The 19,636-nt window shown below is 39.4% G+C and overlaps 1 protein-coding gene across 1 annotated transcript in view; it reads right to left on the reverse strand.

Annotated features, from left to right (window-relative positions):
* Positions 1 to 19,636, reverse strand: part of TRPC5 (transient receptor potential cation channel subfamily C member 5) — a 347,720-nt gene that overhangs the window by 270,929 nt on the left and 57,155 nt on the right. The gene's annotated exons all lie outside the window — the stretch shown is intronic.

A 19,636-nucleotide genomic window follows, 5' to 3' on the forward strand; every position in this document is an offset into this window, starting at 1 on the left:
CCTGATGATCAGTGATGTTGAGCATCATTTCATGTGCCTGTTGGCTATCCATATATCTTCTTAGGAAAAAAAAAAAAAGTCTATTCAGGTCTTTTGTCCAGTTTTTAATTGGGTTGTTTGTCTTTATTGATAGATTTATATGTACTCTCTATAATTTTGGCTATTAACCCCTTATCAGATATCACTGGGAAATAGCTTCTCTTGTTCACTAGGTTGTCTTTTATTTTGTTGATCATTTTCTTCACTGTGCAAAGCTTTTAAGTCTAAATTAGGTCCCATTTATTCATTTTTGCTTCAGTTTCCCTTACCTGAGGCAATACATTCAAAAAATATTGATAAGATTTAAGTCAAACAGTGTATTGACTATGTTTTCATGAACATATAGGTCTTTGATGTATTTTGAGTTTATTTTTGTATATGGTATGAGAAAATGTCCTAATTTCCTTTTATTTCATATAGCTGTCCATGTGTCTCAACACACATTTTGAAGAGACTGTCTTTTTCCCAACTGTATATTCTTGTACTTTTGTCACAGATTAATTGATAATATGTAAGGGGGTTATTTCTAGGCTCTGTATTTTGTTTCCTTGACCTATGTGTCAGTTTCTGTGCCAGTTCTACACTGTTTTGATTACTGAAGCTTTGTAGTATAGTTTGAAGTCAGGGTGCATGATGTCTCCAGCTTTGTTCTTTTTTTTTTTTTTCCTCAAGATTGCTTTGGCTACTCTCAGTCTTCAGTTATTTCATACAAATTTTAGGATTATTTGTTCTATTTCTGTGAAAAATGTTATGGATACTTTGATAGGGATTACATTAACTTTGTATATTGCTGCTGCTGCTGCTAAGTTGCTTCAGTCTTTGAATAGTATTAACAATATTAATTCTTCCAATCAATGAATGTGGGATATCTCTCCATTTATTATGGATCATCTTCCATTTGCCTCATCAGTATCTTTTAGTTTTTGAAGTATAGGTCTTTCATCTCATCAGTTAATTCCAAAATATTTTATTCTTTTTGACAGGACTGCAAACTGGACTCTCTACTTTCATTCCTGATAGTTAAATATTAGTGTATAGAAAGCAGCAGATTTCTGCATAACCTTGTATCCTGCAACATTACTGAATTCATTTATTCTAATAGTTTATTTGGATACTATTAGTATCATGTCATCTGCAAATAGTGACACTTTTACTTTCCCCCTCTAATTAAGATATTTTTTATCTTTTATTTCTTGTCTGATTGCTTCTGCTGCTGCTAAGTCACTTCAGTCGTGTCCGACTCTGTGCGACCCCATAGATGGCAGCCCACCTGGCTCCCCGTCCCTGGGATTCTCCATGCAAGAACACTGGAGTGGGTTGCCATTTCCTTCTCCAATGCATGAAAGTGAAAAGTGAAAGTGAAGTCGCTCAGTCGTGTCTGACCCTCAGCGACCCCATGGACTGCCGCCCTCCAGGCTCCTCTGTCCATGGGATTTTCCAGGAAAGAGTACTGGAGTGCGGTGCCATTGCTTTCTGTGATTGCTAGGACTAGGATTTCCAATAACCTGCTGGACACAACTGAAGTGACTTAGCATAGCACAGCACAGGACTTCCAATACTCTGTAAAATAGAAATGGTGAGAATAGGCATCCTTGTTCTTAATTTTACAGGAAATGCTTTCAGCTTTTCACCCTTGGGTATGATGCTAGTTGTGCTTTGTCACAAATGGCCTTTATTCTGTTGAGATATGTTCCACTTATTCCTACTGTTTAAAGTTTTTTTCATGAATGGGTAGTGAATTTTGTCAAATGCTTTTCCTGCATCTATTGAGAATATCATGTATTTTTTATCCTTCCTTTTGTTTATGTGGGTTGTTACACTGATTTGTTGACATTGAAACATCCTGGTATCTCTGGAATAAGTCCAATTTGATCATGGTGTATGATCCTTTTTTATATATTGATGAATTTGATTTACTAATATTTTGTTAAAGATTTTTACAACTTATCAAAAATTTTGGCCTGTAATTTCATTTTTTGTAGCCTCTTTGTCTGGCTTATCAGGATAATGGTGGCCTCATAGAATGAATTTTGGAGTGTTTCCTCCTCTTCAGTTTTTGGAATAGTTTGAGAAGGATAGGTATTGACTCTTCTTTTTAGGTTTGGTAGAAATCCCCTGTGAAGACAACCAATCCTAGACTTTTGTCTGTTGTGTTTTTTTTTTTTTTTTTTTGATTACTGGTTCAATTTCATTACTAGCAATTGGTTTGTTCAGAATGTCTATTTCTTTGTGACTCAGTCTTGGTGGACTGTATGTTTCTAGGAATTTATTCATTTCTTACAGGTTGTTCAATTTCTTGGTATATAACTATTCATAGTATTCTCATGAATTTTTGGTATTTCTGTAGCATCAACTTTATCTCACTTCTTTCATCTCTTATCTTATTTGGGGCCTCTCTCTTTTCTTCTTAATCAGCCTGGCGAAAGGCTTACCAATCTCATTTATCTTTTCAAAAACTTAGCTCTTGGTTTCACTGATCTTTAACATTTATTTGGTCTCTCTTTTATTTATTTCCTCTCTGATCTTTATTATGTCCTTTCTTTCGATGACTTTGGGCTTTTTAAATTCTTTTTTCTAATTCATTCAGTGGGTAGGTAAGGTTGTTTATTTGATATTTTTCTCCTTAAGGAAGGTCTGGCATCAATATAAATGACCCTGTTAGAACTGGTTTTTGTGGCATCCCATTGATTTTTTTTTTTTGAAAGTTCTGTTTTCATTTTTATTTGTCTCAGGTATTTTCTGATTTCCTCTTTGATTTCTTCTTTTATCCACTTTTTTGGGTAGCATGTTGTTTAGTGTCCACATATTTGTGTTTTCCTCAGTTTTCTTCCTGAAATGGCAACTCACTCCAGTATTCTCTGGAAAATTCCATGGACAGAGGAGCCTGGTGGGCTATAGTCCATGGAGTTACAAAGAGTCAACTGTCACAAAACATGACTGAGCACACACAACAACAAAAAAATTGTCTAGTTTTATATTGTTGAGGTTGGAAAAGATGCTTGTTGTAATTTCTATCCTCTTAAATTTCTTGAGACTTGTTTTGTGGCCTAGCATGTGTTCTTTCCTGGAGAACATTCCTTGTGCACTTGAAAGAATGTATATCCCATGATTTTTGAATGAAATGTCCTGTAGATACCTATTAAGTGCAACTAGTCTAATATGTCATTTAAAGACATTATTTTCTTATTGATTTTTCTCTGGATTATTTCTCCATTGATATAAGTGGGGGTATTAAAGCATCCTACTATTACTGTATTATTGTCAAGTTCCCCTTTATATCTGTTCAGTTCAGTTCAGTCGCTCAGTCATGTCTGACTCTTTGCAACCCCATGAATAGCAGCACGCCAGGCCTCCCTGTCCATCACTATCTCCCAGAGTTCACTCAAACTCACGTCCATCGAGTTGGTGATGCCATCCAGCCATCTTATCCTCTGTTGTCCCCTTTTCCTCCTGCCCCCAATCCCTCCCAGCATCAGAGTCTTTCCCAATGAGTCAACTCTTCACATGAGGTGGCCAAAGTACTGGAGTTTCAGCTTTAGCATCATTCCTTCCAAGGAACACCCAGGTTAACACTTGCCTTATATCTTGCTGCTGCTGCTGCTGCTGCTAAGTCACTTCAGTTGTGTCCGACTCTGTGGGACCCCATAGACGGTAGCCCACCAGGCTCCCCCGTCCCTGGGATTCTCCAGGCAAGAACACTGGAGTGGGTTGCCATTTCCTTCTCCAATGCATGAAACTGAAAAGTGAAAGTGAAGTAGCTCGGTTGTGTCCGACTCTGCGACCCCATGGACTGCATCCAACCAGGCTCCTCTGCCCATGGGATTTTCCAGGCAAGAGTACTTGAGTGGGGTGCCATTGCCTTCTCCGGCCTTATATCTTAGGTGCTCCTATATTAGGTGCATATATTTTAACAAATATATCTTCTGACATTGATCCCTTTATCACTATATAATGCCCTTCTTTGTCTGTTATTAAAGATTTTGTTTCAAGTCCCCTTTGATGTGAGTATTACTGACGCAGCTTTCTTTACATTTCCATTTATATGGAATATATTTTGCCATATCCTCACTTTCAGTCTGTGTGTGTCTTTAAGTGATGTCTCTTATAGATAGCATATAGATGATTGTTGTTTTTTAATCCCATCAGCCATCCTATGTCTTTTGATTGGAGCATTTAGTCCATTGACTTTTAAATAATTATTGATAAGTATGTATTGGGTTGGGCAAAAAGTTAATTTGAGTTTTTCTGTAAGATGTTTCCTGGTTGGTTGAGTAGTTGTCTGCTCATTTCTTCTTTTTTTTTTTTTTGTTTCTTCCCTTGTGGCTTGATAATTTTCTTTTGTAGTATGCTTGTGTTCCTTATTTTTTAGTTTTTGTGTATCTATCATATGTTTTTGATTTGTAGTTACCATGGGGTTCATATATTGGCCTATAACTATATCTACTTGTTTTAAAATGGTCATTGAAGTTCAAACACATTTTAAAAGATGTACAGTTTTTTACTCCCCTCTGCATATTTTGTATTTTTGATGTATATTTTACATCTTCACGTTTAGCTCTTAATTGTTTATTGTAGGTGTAGTTGCTTTTATAATTTTTATATTTTAATTTTATTACTGGCTTATTTAAGTGGTTGGTCCTCAGTCCTTACTGTGTATTTACCTTTCACAGTAGAATTTTCCCTTTTCTACTTATTTTTACTTCTTTTTCACTTGAGAAAAGCCTGAAACATTACTTTAAGGTAAGGTTTTGTATCTTTATATTACCTTTAATTCTGAATGATAACTTTGCTCTGTAGAGCAGCTTATAGTTTTTTTTTTTTTTCCTTTCAGTGCTTTAAATATGTCATGATGTTGTAGCCTGCAAAGTTTCTACTGAACAGTCATCTGATAGCCTAATTGCCTGCCCTCCCCCCCAGAGGGGGTTCCTTTATATGTGAGTCTTTGTTTTTCTCCTGCTGCCTTCAGAATTATTTCTTTAACTTTTGCCATATTAATTAATGTCTCTTTGGGTTCATCTTCTTTAAGACTCACTGTGTTTCCTATACCTAGGTATCTGGTTCAAGAAAATTTTAGCCATCATTTCATCAAATATATTTTCTGCCCCTTTCACTCTTCTCTTTCTGGGATCCCTATAATGCAAACATTGGTACACTTAATGTTGTCTAAGTACTCCTTTAAACTATTCTCATTGTTTCAAAATTTTTCTTTTTGCCCCTCTGATTTACACTATTCTATGCTTCAGATCTGGAGAAGGCAATGGCACCCCACTCCAATACTCTTGCCTGGAAAATCCCATGGATGGAGGAACCTGGTAGGCTGCAGTCCATGGGGTCGCTAAGAGTCAGACACGACTGAGCAACTTCACTTTCACTTTTCACTTTCATGTATTGGAGAAGGAAATGGCACACCACTCCAGTGTTCTTGCCTGGAGAATCCCAGGGACGGGGGAGCCTGGTGGGCTGCCGTCTATGGGGTCGCACAGAGTCGGACACGACTGAAGTGACTTAGCAGCAGCAGCAGCAGCAGCAGCAGCATGCTTCAGATCACGTTTTATTCTGTATCATCTAATCTTCTGTTAATTCCCTCTCATGTATTTTTCTTTTCATTTATTGTGTTCTTCAGCTCTGACTGATTCTTTTTTTTTTTTTATTCTTCCAATTTTATTTTATTTTTAAACTTTACATAATTGTATTAGTTTTGCCAAATATCAAAATGAATCCGCCACAGGTATACATGTGTTCCCCATCCCGAACCCTCCTCCCTCCTCCCTCCCCATACCATCCCTCTGGGCCGTCCCAGTGCACCAGCCCCAAGCATCCAGCATCATGCATCGAACCTGGACTGGCAACTCGTTTCCTACATGATATTTTACATGTTTCATCGCCATTCTCCCACATCTTCCCACCCTCTCCCTCTCCCACAGAGTCCATAAGACTGTTCTATACATCAGTGTCTCTTCTTTTTTATATTTTCTAGTTCTGTGTTAAAATTATCACTGTGTCCATCTATTATAACATCCTTATTACTATTTCTTTTGAATTCTTTATCTAGTCAAATATTTATCTCTGTTTTATTATGGTTTTCTTATTTTATTTGAGGCATATTCCTCTGTCTTATTTTGTTTAACTTTCTTTTCATGAATTCAGGTGAAATAGTTACCTATCCTGGTCTTAGAGGTGTGTCACTGTGTAGAAGCATCCCTATGCAGTCTGCATGTACCCAGTGGCTTTGGTGGGAGAGATGGATCTGAAGTGAGCACAGGCTGTGTTTTTCCCCCAAGTATGCTGGCAGCCAGTGCCTTGGTGTGAGATAGGCCAAGTACAAGCTATAAATTCTATGCTCAATGGCTGTCTGGGCCTGAGCAACTGGAGCAGAAGTCCTTAGGGAGTTGGGTTTATGCAGGGTGAGAGGGAACTCTTCAAATTAGGAGCATGGCTGGGGCCTGAGGGCTTGGAGCTGCATTTCTGTGTGGTGGTTTCACTTTTCTTCCATGGTATGCATGCTTTGGTTAGAGGCTGGGTCAGGGCCAGAGGCATTGGTACCATACTATTGAGCTGATTTTGCTCCACCTCCCGAGTGTTTGCAGTGACTTGTGCTCTGGAGCTAGCAGTCTTCACCCTGGAGCTAGTTTTGCTTCATCCAAGTGTGTGCACTGATGCAGGTGTTGGCAATTGCTTCCTCCACCTTGGCTAGAGGCAAGGCTAGGGTCTCACCTGCCTCTATACCCTCCAAGTGTTCACACTCTCATTGACAACAACTCTCCTTTTTGGGGAGAAATGTCAGAGGAAGAGGAATTGGAACAGGAGCCTGGTGAAGGCTGTTGGTGTGCTGGGGCAGTCCTGGCAAACTGAGCAGAATGCCAGACAGTTTTCAATCTATTGTAGCCTCTGTGCTATGACTTGGAGTGTGAAAGTTGTGTGTATACTCAAGAGTGGAGTTTCAGTTTTATGCAGTCATTTAAGAAGCCCCACTCCGGAGAAGGCAATGGCACCCCACTCCAGTACTCTTGCCTGGAAAATCCCATGGACAGAGGAGCCTGGTAGGCTTCAGTCCATGGGGTCGCGAAGAGTTGGACACTACTGAGCAACTTCACTTTCACGCATTGGAGAAGGAATGGCAACACCCTCCAGTGTTCTTGCCTGGAGAATCCCAAGGACAGGGGAGCCTGGTTGGCTGCTGTCTGTGGGGTCACACAGAGTCAGACATGACTAAAGCGACTTAGCAGCAGCAGCAGCAGCAGCAAGAAGCTCCACTCAGTGGTAAAGAAATTGCCTGCAATTCAGGAGACACAGATACGGTACCTAAGTTGGGAAGATCTCATGGAGAAAGGCATGGCAACTCAATCAGGTATTCTTGCCTGGGAAATCCCAAGGATAGAGGAGCCTGGTGGCCTGCGGTCCATGGGGTCACAAAGAGTCATACACAACTGAAGTGACCGTGCACATTAGAAGCCCCATTCGTTTTTAAACCTGTTAAGGGATTTGTCTTCCCAATGTTGGACTCCAGAACTGGGATTCCCAATATATGGATTGAATCTCTCATTCTGCAGGGAGGATTCTTGAGTCTGTAGTGTCTAATCCCTTTCCTTTTCTTGGTCTACTACAAGGGTTGTGGGCCCCGACCAGATCACTGCTTCCTACCAGGCTCAATGTGGATATTTCTTCACAACATTGATTTTAGAAAAGCCATACAGCTAGTTGGAGAAGGCAATGGCAACCCACTCCAGTACTCTTGCCTGGAAAATCCAATGGACAGAGGAGCCTGGTAGGCTGCAGTCCATGGGGTTGTGAAGAGTCAGACACAACTGAGTAACTTCACTTTCACTTTTCACTTTCATGCATTGGAGAAGGAAATGGCAACCCACTCCAGTGTTCTTGCCTGGAGAATCCAGGGACGGCGGAGCCTGGTGGGCTACCGTCTATGGAGTCGCACAGAGTTGGACACGACTGAAGTGACTTAGCAGCAGCAGCAGCAGCAGCATACTGCTAGTAGCCAGGTCTGTTTCAATGAGAGTCACTCTACACATAGTTGTAATTTTCATGTATTCATGAGGGAGGTGAATCCAGCATCCTCCTGTTATTCTATCTTGATCAAAAGTCTACATGATTCATTCTGGACTCTTAATTCAGGCCCATTGATTTATATGTTAGTTCTTAGGCCAGTAACATGCTATATCATTTACTGTAGCTTTGTAGGAAGTTTTGAAATCATAAGTGTGAGTCTTCTTTGTTCTTCCTTTTCAAGATTGTTTTGGCTATTTAGCACCCCTAGAAAATCCACATGAACTTCAGAAGTGGCTTTTCCATTTCTGCAAAAAAAAAAAGGTGGTTGGAATTCTGATCAAGATTGCATTGAATCTCTGTGTCTTTAAGGCAGCACTGACATCTTAACAATATTAAATCTAGTAAACCATATACACAGCATGTATAGACTATCTTCCAATTTATTGAAGTTTCTTTTAATTTCTTTCAGCATTTAAAAAAGTTTTTAGTATATATGTCTTTCACTTCCTTGATTAAATTTATTCTTGGATATTTTCTTATTTTGACCAATATGGTAAATGAAATTTAACAGTTTCCTTTTTGGATTCTTCATTGTCAGTATACAGAAACACAACTGATGTTTGTATGTTGATTTTTGCACCCTGAGATTTTACTTAATTTCAATATTAGCTTTTTCTGCTGCTGCTGCTGCTAAGTCACTTCAGTCGTGTCTGACTCTGTGCAACCCCATAGACCTCAGCCCACCAGGCTCCACTGTCCCTGGCATTCTATAGGCAAGAACAATGGATTGGGTTGCCATTTCCTTCTCCAATGCATGAAAGTGAAAGTGAAGTTGCTCAGTCGTGTCTGACTCTTAGCGACCCCATGGACTGCAGCCTACCAGGCTCCTCTGTCCATGGGATTTTCCAGGCAAGAGTACTGGAGTGGGTTGCCATTGCCTTCTCCAGTTATCTTTCTCTACATCAATTGAAAAAATGTGGTTCTTCTTTCTTTTACTGTTATGTTTTACACTGTTGGATTTTCTCATGTTGAACTATTTTAGCATTCCTGGGATAAATCCCATCTGGTCATGGTATATAATCCTTTTAATATGTTGCTGTATTCAGTTGGCTAGTATTTTGTTGAGGATTTGTGAATGTATATTCATACAATATATTGTTATGTAGTTTTCTTGTGGTGTCTTTATCAAAGTAATACTAGCCTCATACAATGAGTTAGGTTTTCTCTCCTATTTTTTGAGAAGTTTGAATTAGTGTTAATTACTTTCTAAATGCTTGGCAGAGTTCACCAGCAAAGCTATCAGGTCCTGAATTTTTCTTTGCTGAGTTACTTTGCTTTGTCTTGTTTTATTAGAAATTCAATGTATTTATTGTTCAGAATTCCTATTTTTTCTTCAATCAGTTTTGGTAATCTGCACAATTCTAGAAATTTGTTCATTTCATCCAGCTCATCTTTTTTTAATTTTATTTTATTTTTAAACTTTACATAATTGTATTAGTTTTGCCAAATATCAAAATGAATCCTTATTAATATTAGCTGTGATATAGTTGCTCATGGCATTCTTTGATAATCCTTTTTATTTCTGTAAGGTTTGTAGTAAGTCACCATTTTTATTTCTGATTTTAGTTCTTTGCATTTCTCATTTTTTCTTTGTTAATCCACCTAAAGTTTTGTTAATATTGTTCTTTTCAAAGAACCAACTTTTGGGTTCTTTGACTATTTTTTTCTGTTCTTTATTTTGTTTATCTCTAATCATTATTATTTCCTTTTCCCTGCCAGATAGGTATTTGCTTTGCTGTTATTTTTCTAGTTCTTTAAGGTATAAAGTTATGTTGTTGATTAGAGAGTTTTCCTTTTTTGAAATGTAGGAGTTTGGAACTGTGAATTTCTCTCTTAACAACAGATTCCTTCAGAGGTGGTTTGTGCCTACTTCTTTTCTCCTGTGAGTGGGACATACTTTCCTATTTCTTTGTGTGCCTTGTGACTTTTTGTTGAAAATTGGACATTGAATATTTTAATGTTACATCTCAAATTCAAATTATTCCCCTTCTCCAGGATTTGCTTTTTGACTCTGGAAGGCTGTACTTGTCCATTTGTTTAATGACTCTTCCAACTATTTTTGCAAAAACTGTATTCCTTGTTGCATGTGTTCAGTGAAGTCTCTGTTCCTTCAGTTAGTGTTCAACTAATGTTTTGACAGATTTTGTTGAACTCCAGAATATACACACTCACCTAAAATTTTAAAAAGTAAAAAATCTATCTTTACCAGGCTTTGCAAATTGTTTCTATGCTGGAACACTGTTTCAAAACTTAGCTGCACTGTTAATAACTCTGGTTTAGCCTTCACTTCCCTGCTTACACTGAGCTCAGAGATCAGCCAGAGGTGAAAGCTTAGGGTCTTCTGAGGTCTTTTCTAAATTTATGTCCTGCCCTGGGAATGTATATGGCTTTCTAAATGCCCTAGTATACATGGGTGCTTTTGAATTCCTATTTTCCAAAAACCTCTCTCTCCCAAAATATCTTTTCAGGATTTAGGCAGTCTATTTTTTGCCACAACCACAATCTTTTGCCCCAGGTAGGTGCATATTTTTCATTTGACTTACAATGTTTTTGAGCAAAGTCCACCATTTTACTGCCCTGGGTGATTTCTGAAATGAATGTTTTGCTTCAGTCCTTTCAGGAAGCCCACAGACAGTTTAGAACAAACACAGTAAGTCTCAGATAAGATCTGCTCTGCTCCTTCTGAACCAAGGATTAGGATATCACACAAGGAATGGAAGTTGCTGTCTTCAAAACCACTGCTGAGCTAGGGAGGGGGGTGGAGCAAGGGCAGGTAAAAGTGCCTCATAGCTTTCCTACCATGTGGAAGTTGATTTTTTTCTTGAGTCAACCCTTTCTTCATTTCTTCCAACTATTTTGGAAGAAATCTATCTTTGACTGTTTTTTCAGATTTCTGACAAAGTTGATTCTGACTGTTTCTGCTTGTTTTCAATGTTTCTGAGAAGGGATGGGAGTTTGGAGCTGCCTACTCTGACACGTTGCTGATACCACTCTCACCAAAAAAGTTTTAACTGGGCTGTAGGCTTGGTTTGTGACCCTTCTCTCCAGAGACCCTTAAAAAGAACCCTGATCTCTATATGTTTTCTTCACATAGGACTTAATGCATAGACTTAGGCCTAGAGAATACTCATGGACACTTGATTATTGATGGACGGTGGGAAAAGATTCCCACCATGCTAGATAATACCTCTGGTATCTCAGTTCAGTTTAGTCGCTCAGTCATGTCCGACTCATTGTGACCCCATGAATTGCAGCATGCCAGGCCTCCCTGTCCATCACCAACTCCCAGAGTTCACTCAGACTCACGTCCATCAAGTCAGTGATGCCATCTAGCCATCTCATCCTCTGTCGTCTCCTTCTCCTCCTGCCCCCAATCCCTCCCAGCATCAGAGTCTTTTCTAATGAGTCAACTCTTCGCATGAGGGGGCCAAAGTACTGGAGTTTCAGCTTTAGCATCATTCCTTCCAAAGAACACCCAGGACTGATCTCCTTTTTTTATTTATTTTTTTTGGTCCTTTTTTTTTATTGTGAGAAAATATACATAAGATGAAATTTAATGTTTTAAAATATACAGTTCAGTAGCCTTACAGACATACCCGTTGTTGTACGAACACCATCATTCATGTCCAGAATTTCAATTTCTCAAACTGGAACTCACAACCCATTAGACAATAACTTTCCATTCCCTCCTTCCCATCCTTGGCAATAACCTTCTGTCTCTGTGAATCTGACTACTCTTGGTATATCATGTACATGGAATCCTACAGAATTTGTCCTTTGCCCCGGGATTATTTCACGTAGCTTAGTGTCTTCAAGATTCACTTACATTGTAGCACATTTCAGAATTTTTTCTTTAAAGGCTAAATAATGTTCCATTGTACGTATTGACCTAGAGCTTTGTAGTTTTCCCTCACAGAGATCTTGTACATATTTTGTTAGATTTATACCTAAATATTGTGTTTCCTTTCTTCTTTCTTGGTGCTAATGTAAATCGTTCTAGGTTTTTAATGTTATTATTATTTTTTCTTCTTTTTGTTTCTCGGTTTTTAATTCTAATTGATTATAAGATTATTTCAATAATCTTCAATAAACATTATTGATTATGATCTATAAGAAAGCTATTAGCCAGCCACCACACCCTTAATTTGATGCTGCACTTCCCCTCCCTAACTATCCTTGGCTCAAGGCAGCACCAAAGGAGTCCAACTCCCATAACCAAGAGCATCATTCCCCCCCCCGCTACAAGAAGCCCCAGGCTCCCACACACCTGTGGGGGAGGAGATGTGCACTCTCAGTCTGAAGCAATCGCTCTTGTGCCAGGTTCATGCTGAAATGTGCAGAAACAGGCAAACACCCACCCAGTAATGAGAGAGGGAAGTTTAGGGGTCCTCACCTAACATGCTCATATACTCAGTTGTGTCCGATTCTTATGACCCCATGGACTGTAGCCCACCAGACTCCTCCGTCCATGGGATTTTCCAGGCAAGGATACTGGAGTGGGTTGCCATTTCCTTCTCCATGATCTCCTTTAGAATGCACTGGTTGGATCTCCTTGCAGTCCAACGGACTCTCAAGAGTCTTTTCCAGCACCACAGTTCAAAGGCATCAATTCTTCAGTGCTCAGCTTTCTTCACAGTCCAACTCTCACATCCATACATGACCAGTAGAAAAACCATAGCCTTGAATAGATGGACCTTTGTTGGCAAAGTAATGTCTCTGCTTCTGAATATGCTATCTAGGTTGGTCATAACTTTCTTTCCAAGGAATAAGCGTCTTTTAATTTTATGGCTGCAATCACCATCTCCAGTGATTTTGGAGCCCCCCAAAATAAAAGTCTGACACTGTTCCCCATCTATTTCCCATGAAGTGATGGGACCAGATGCCATGATCTTCATTTTCTGAATATTGAGCTTTAAGCCAACTTTTTTATTCTCCTCTTTCACTTTTATCAAGAGGCTTTTTAGTTCCTCTTCACTTTCTGCCATAAGGGTGGTGTCATCTGCATATCTGAGGTTATTGATATTTCTCCTGGCAATCTTGATTCCAGCTTTTGTTTCTTCCAGCCCAGCGTTTCTCATGATGTACTCTGCATATAAGTTAAATAAGCAGGGTGACAATATACAGCCTTGACGTATTCCTTTTCCTATTTGGAACCAGTCTGTTGTTCCATGTCCAGTTCTAATTCTTGCTTCCTGAGCTGCATATAGGTTTCTCAAGAGGCAGGTCAGGTGGTCTGGTATTCCCATCTCTTTCAGAATTTTCCACAGTTGATTGTGATCCACACAGTCAAAGGTTTTGGCATAGTCAATAAACAGAAATAGATGTTTTTCTGGAATTCTCTTGCCTTTTCCATGATTCAGCGGATATTGGCAATTTGATCTCTGGTTTCTCTGCCTTTTGTAAAACCAGCTTGAACATCTGGAAGTTCACGATTCACTCTGGTATCTAGGTCTACCTCATTGGTCCTCTTCTCTCAGTCCGCAGTATTACCTTCTGCAGTTCATCTAAGTTTCCTATCTGAACCCATTAATACTAAAGACCCAGATCCACCTCTGTCACCAAAGGCAGAGTTAAAAAAAAAAAAACAAAAAACAAAAAAAAATCAGATTTGTTGTATCTGGCTGGCCCTTCCTCTAGAATCTGACCTTTTTACTTATTTAGAAATTCATGTCAATTTTCTTTTGTCATCTTGACCTTATCATTTCCCCCCCTAATTTTTTCCTGAAGCATTGCCCTCAATTAGAGGCAATTTTCCAGTCTTTATAGTAGCTCTTATAACTCAGCCATACAATTTTCTCTTCATCTCAATTTTCTCTCTCTGCTCTGGGCCCATTATTCTTAACCTTTTCAAAAATCTCTGAACTATACCTTACAAACATAGGTAGTTTACGTTTCTCTGGCATTCTCAGAAAATGTAGGTGGTGGACCTGTCAAATAAGTTGTCAAAGCTGCAGTTGCTGCAGGTGAAATGGAAACTAAGTACTGAGTATATAGATGAGAAATCACACTAATTACCTTGCAATCTAATTGGATGACCAGTCCACTGCAAAGATGTATTGTGGGTTATTATTATTTATTTTTACTTTGGACGTGGGGCATTTGTATTTGAACCATTTTTTTTTTTACTGGAAATTCACTGCTAGTATAAGAATGAGGACACTTTATGACCCCTTAGAAGCATATAAAATATGCAATTAAGAATAAAAGATCCCCCTTTCCTTCCAAGAGTTGAAAAACTTGGCAAAACTAGGAACATGTATTTTTCCACTGCAAAAAGGAGCATAAGATGCAAAATCATCTTCTTCTTTCACCAAGAGATGACCAAGGCTGTAAAAGATGAGGTCAGAATGATGTAGAGTGAAACTACAACAATGCAGGGAGCTCTTAAAGGAGAAATCTTCTGGGTAGCAGTGTTTTCTGGAGTTCAAATTTACCCCTTTACATTTTAATGATTTTTAATTTAATAATTTAGGATAAAACACTTTCTAACATGTATTGCATGCTTCCTTGCCTCCTGAAGCAGAATATATTGAATATAATTCCATCTTTTCTGGATGACTCAGGGTCCATACTATGATTTTTATATTCTCACTGTGCTGTATCCAGTGATGCCCTCAGGGCCTATTACAGATTATAAGAATATTTGCTCCAACACTAAATGTTCCCAGACTGCACAGAATTATTTTGTCAGCTTTTCCTATTTTTTTTTCCTCTCTTTTCCCTTGCTGTAAGTATTTTCTTGTCATTGTTTTAACATCCACTGTCTAACATTTGACCCAATATTCCTAATCTTTGGTAGGATTGGAAATATCCAAACTTGGTTAGAATAATACAAAAAATAGAGGTGTACAGATGCCAAATCAAATCCTATCTAGGTGCAGCTTGAGGGAAACACATATTAAAATGCATGGATATGGTCCTAAGATAACTTCTTTGCCTTGCTCCTGGCTCTTAGCTAATATTATAGGTAAGTGATGTTGCTGAGGTTGTAAGGTGAGGTTGGGAAAGGTGAAGGGTCACTATCTCCAGTAACATTCAAGTTACTTCAAAGCCAGGAGGTAGTTGACAGTGTGCTTCCTGTTGCACTCCACTGTTGTAAAAGGTATCCCTGTTATTGCACCTTTCAGAGAAATATGTTAAAGCCATAGCTGAGGTCCATAATTTAAGCATATCATTGGGTTGTACCTCATACTGGCAACCTCAGTGTCTAATCTCATGAACACCTTATACCTAATGCCCAGGACTCTGAAGGTTTTCACCCGTGGGTCCTGCAGATGAAGGAGTTAAGGCAGATAGTAAGGGTCAGGGTAGAGTCCCTTTTATAATTTATTTTTACTTTTACATGAAAAGAGAAACTTCTGATTTGATCATATCCATGGGTTTGAACATTGCAACAGAGATGATTTCTAACTCGGCAAATCCTCTTTGGGAGCTTGGATGAAGAACACTCCTTTTATTATTCTCTTAAGGAATAACGGTGATAGGAGTTTTCACTTATATTTGCAGTGAAAAAGACATGTGCAGATCCTTTTGACAAAGCCAAGGGGCTTGTTCAGTTCTTTCATCTATCCAGAAGCTGTGGGGAGCCTCTATTACCGTCAGGTAGAGTCTAAAAGCAACTGGAAAAAACAGGGGCAATGAAAACAACAGATCTGTGCTGAATCATTGGTAAAGAGCACTCAGATGTTAGTAAGTCCTGTGTCTGCCACTTAATTCAATCAGTGATTTATTTCATCCCAACCTCTAGACCCAAATCATTTTTTATGAAAAATAAAAATAGCCCAATGTGACCTTGGCATTCACCTGAGTACTGAGTATCTTGGAGGCAAGGCAAGAACAGGCAAGATTTTCACTTATGTACCTGTTCGTACACTGCTCATAATTGCAGTCCTTCATGGGGGACTAGATGGCCATTAATTAAGAAGGCTCTCCAAATAAGTGACCCCAATGTACAGAACCTTCTGGTGCTCTACATCTAGCAGATGCTCAGTCTAACTAACCTCAGTTATGGCGTCCAGGGTTACAGAGTACTTCCCTTTTGGGTAGAAGATACAGAACAGAGAGACAGGCCAGAAAAGATGGCACATCGCTTAAATAAATCCTTATTTGCATCGACTAAGGAACCATCAGCACCCATCTCTTTTGTATGTCTTCCAGTGTAATGAGAATTGATACATATTGATATGGACACACATGATCCTGAGGGAACTTTGGCTCCCCAGTTTCCCATAAAATCATCAAAGGAAGTTTACTTTGCATTTGGTATAACAACTGTGCTAAATGTTACTTTAAAAAAAATCAGTTTCAGCTAATTCACAACTTCATTGGCTAGACTCTTTGAACGAGAACAATTCATTTCCAGACTCTGACAGATAATTCTGTTTTCATTAGGTAAATGGCTAGTTAAGATCATACACTTAAAGAACAAACTGATAAATATTCATGTAAAACATGGTAAAGCTCAATGATATCAGTCAGTTGGAATGTGACCCTTTCTTGCCTTGTCCAGACATACTTTTGGGAGATCAACTAACATGCACTGTGGAGGAGGAAATGGGGAATTACTGACATTAGTAGTCTGTGTGCTGCTGGAAAAAGCTATGATATATACTCTGGTAACAGAAAAAATATATATATGTGGTAACAAGAGACTTGGGTTGCAGGCCCTTCTCTTCTATTAAATACCTACATGAGGCAGAACTCAGTTTACTTATGCAAAATTATGATGTCTACTTTTACCTATCTCAAAGATTTATGAGAACTTAGTTTGGGCTTCCCAAGCTTAAGGAAGAGTCATGTGTAAGTAGTTTGAGATTAGAAGAATGGGATGGTGAAACAGAAGGGAAGAAAGAAGGGATTAAAGGTAGCCTTATCAAAATAGCTACCACAGTGGGTGATTGGGGCTTTAGCCTTGAGGGGGAAGTCTGGGAGACAGTGTAAGACATCAGTTTCAGAGTGACCCCACCTTGGGGGTGAGACAACACCAACTCTTGTCTGTCTATGATGGAGGGCGGTTAATACCTCAGCATATCCAACCTGACAACACAGGTTGGCAAAGTGGGCTTCAGTATCCAGAGAAAATCCTCAGTGAAAGAAATGTGTGTGCTGACAGTGGGGACTTGGGGCAGAGCGCTCTGAAGTTGTAAAAGTAAAGCGTAGGCATAATAGAATCTGCTACATTTGGTACAAGAGTATAAGTGAATGTGGGCTTCTCAGGTGGCTCAGTGGTAAAGAGTCTGCTTACCAATGCAGGAGACGTAAGAGACCTGGGTTCGATCCCTGTGTCAGGAAGATCCCCTGAAACAGGAAATGGCAACCCACTCCAGTATTCTTGCCTGGAAAGTCTCATGGACAGAGGAGCCTTGTGGGCAACAGTCCATAGGGCTGCAAAGAGTTGGACACAACTGAGCGCACATGCATGCATGCATAAGTGAATGTATTTTGTATAAATAAAAGTTTTTAAATTCTTAATAATTGTAAGCATTATAATTCTAGCTACCTGTTAATACTTATGAAACTGATGACAAAAAGTTATATGGCTGAAAAAAATGGAAATAGTTATAATCATAACATCTATAGAATACTGTGTCAGATACCATGATATGTGTTTTAAATATGTTGATTCATTTTATCTTCTTTATGAGCTAAATACTGTTATTTAGCTCCATTTAAGACTGAAGTTCAGACAGCTGACATAACTTGCTCAAGGTCACAGAGCGATTAAATTGCAGACCTGGAATTTGAACCCTGGCAGTAAAGCTATGAACTACATACTCTTTAAACCACTATATCCTACCTACAACCCCTGGGATAAGAGGCAGAGCAGCCTCTTTGGTGACCTTGAAGATGCTATCTCCTTTAATTTTTCATTTATAACCAAGTGCCTCAGCTGGTAAAGCAGATTTAAGATCTCTTGCTGAAGTTCTGTTTGCTGGTTTCTGGACCAGTGCCTTGAAAATGACAGAAATCTCTGATCTATTTTTTTACAGGTTATATTGCATATAGCTCTGTAGAGGGAAAGAAATCAACATGTTTTATGAACATGGCTCTCATTGCGAGAATATATTTTATAGCTTGACTCTTTAGTTCTCAACATTCTTAGGCAACCTGACCAATTTGGAAAATACTTTTTTGTTTCACTTTTCACTTTATGGACAGTTTATGCAATCAAATAAACTAAACTTAATTTGCGTGTCTCAATCCACTCAGGAGAAGCAGCATGGGGAAACCAGAATGTTAATGATTAGAAAATAATTCTCTATGTGCAGCCTATGATGAAGCCAACAGATACTCACTGTAGATGTGAAAGTCCATATCTTACCTCAAAATTATCTTCTGCAGGACTTTGGTATAAGCCTTCTTACTGGTGCCCATGAAATGAGTGCTGCAATCAAGTTTCCTAAATGATGTGACAGCCATCAAATACATGATCCATGGGGAGGAAAGATAAATGGCACTGAACATTCAAAGGAAAACTAGAAGGTGCCACATTGGACCTGGGTACTCTGATATTATTTCTGGGCTGTGCTCAGTTGCTCCAAGAGGCAAGAATACTTTTCCTTTCACTCTCTTCCCCACTTGAAACAGCATTTTTCTGCTGAGAAGAACCACAAAAGATAGAGATAGGAGAAACTGTCTTGCCTACTTTTTTCTTATTCAAAAAGTTATTTCCCCAAAATCTTAGAAACTGGGGAAGAGGAGGGAGGAGCTAAGATGGCAGAGGAATAGGATGGGGAGACCACTTTCTTCCCTACAAATTCATCAAAAGAACATTTAAATGCAGAGTAAATTCCACAGAACAACTTCTGAAAGCCGGCAGAGGACATCAGGCACCCAGAAATGCAGCCCATTGTCTTCGAAAGGAGGTAGGAAAAAATATAAAAGACAAAAAAAGAGACAAAAGAGGGATGGATGGAGCTCCATCCCGGGAAGGGAGTCTTAAAAAGAGAGAAGTTTCCAAACACCAGGAAATACTCTCACTGCCAAGTTTGTGCCGAGCCTTGGAAGCACAGAGGGCAACATAACAGGGAGGAAAAATAAATAAACAATTAAACCCCACAGATTATGAGCCCAATGGTGGCTCCCCCAGTGGAGAAGGAGCGCAGACGCTTGCACCCGCCACTAGCAAGCGCGGGCTGGGCAGGGAGGCTCAGGCTGCATTGCTTAGAGTAAGGATCTGGCCTGAATGCCCCGAGTGCTATCTGAGTGAACTAACTTGGGCTAGCAAACCAGACTGTGGGATAACTACCATGCGAAAAGCCAGCCCTAACCTAAGACACCGCCAGGCCCGTGCAGAACAAAGGACTGAACAGAGATAGCTGGCTGCAGACCATCCCCCTCCGGGGACAGGCAGCCAGAGCCGGAAGGGGGCAATCGCAGCCCCAGAGAGACATTATCTACAAAACTGTAAGCAGGCTTCTTTGCTAACTAAGACTTCTTGGGGTTCTGGATCGTCAACATCCGCCTGAGAAGGTGCGCCAGTTGTACACACAGAAAACCGAGCAGTGGGGAGGCGATAACTCGCAGCGGCTGC

This window comes from Bos javanicus, chromosome X, assembly GCF_032452875.1.
Source record: "Bos javanicus breed banteng chromosome X, ARS-OSU_banteng_1.0, whole genome shotgun sequence".
Classification (NCBI taxonomy): Eukaryota; Metazoa; Chordata; class Mammalia; order Artiodactyla; family Bovidae; genus Bos; species Bos javanicus.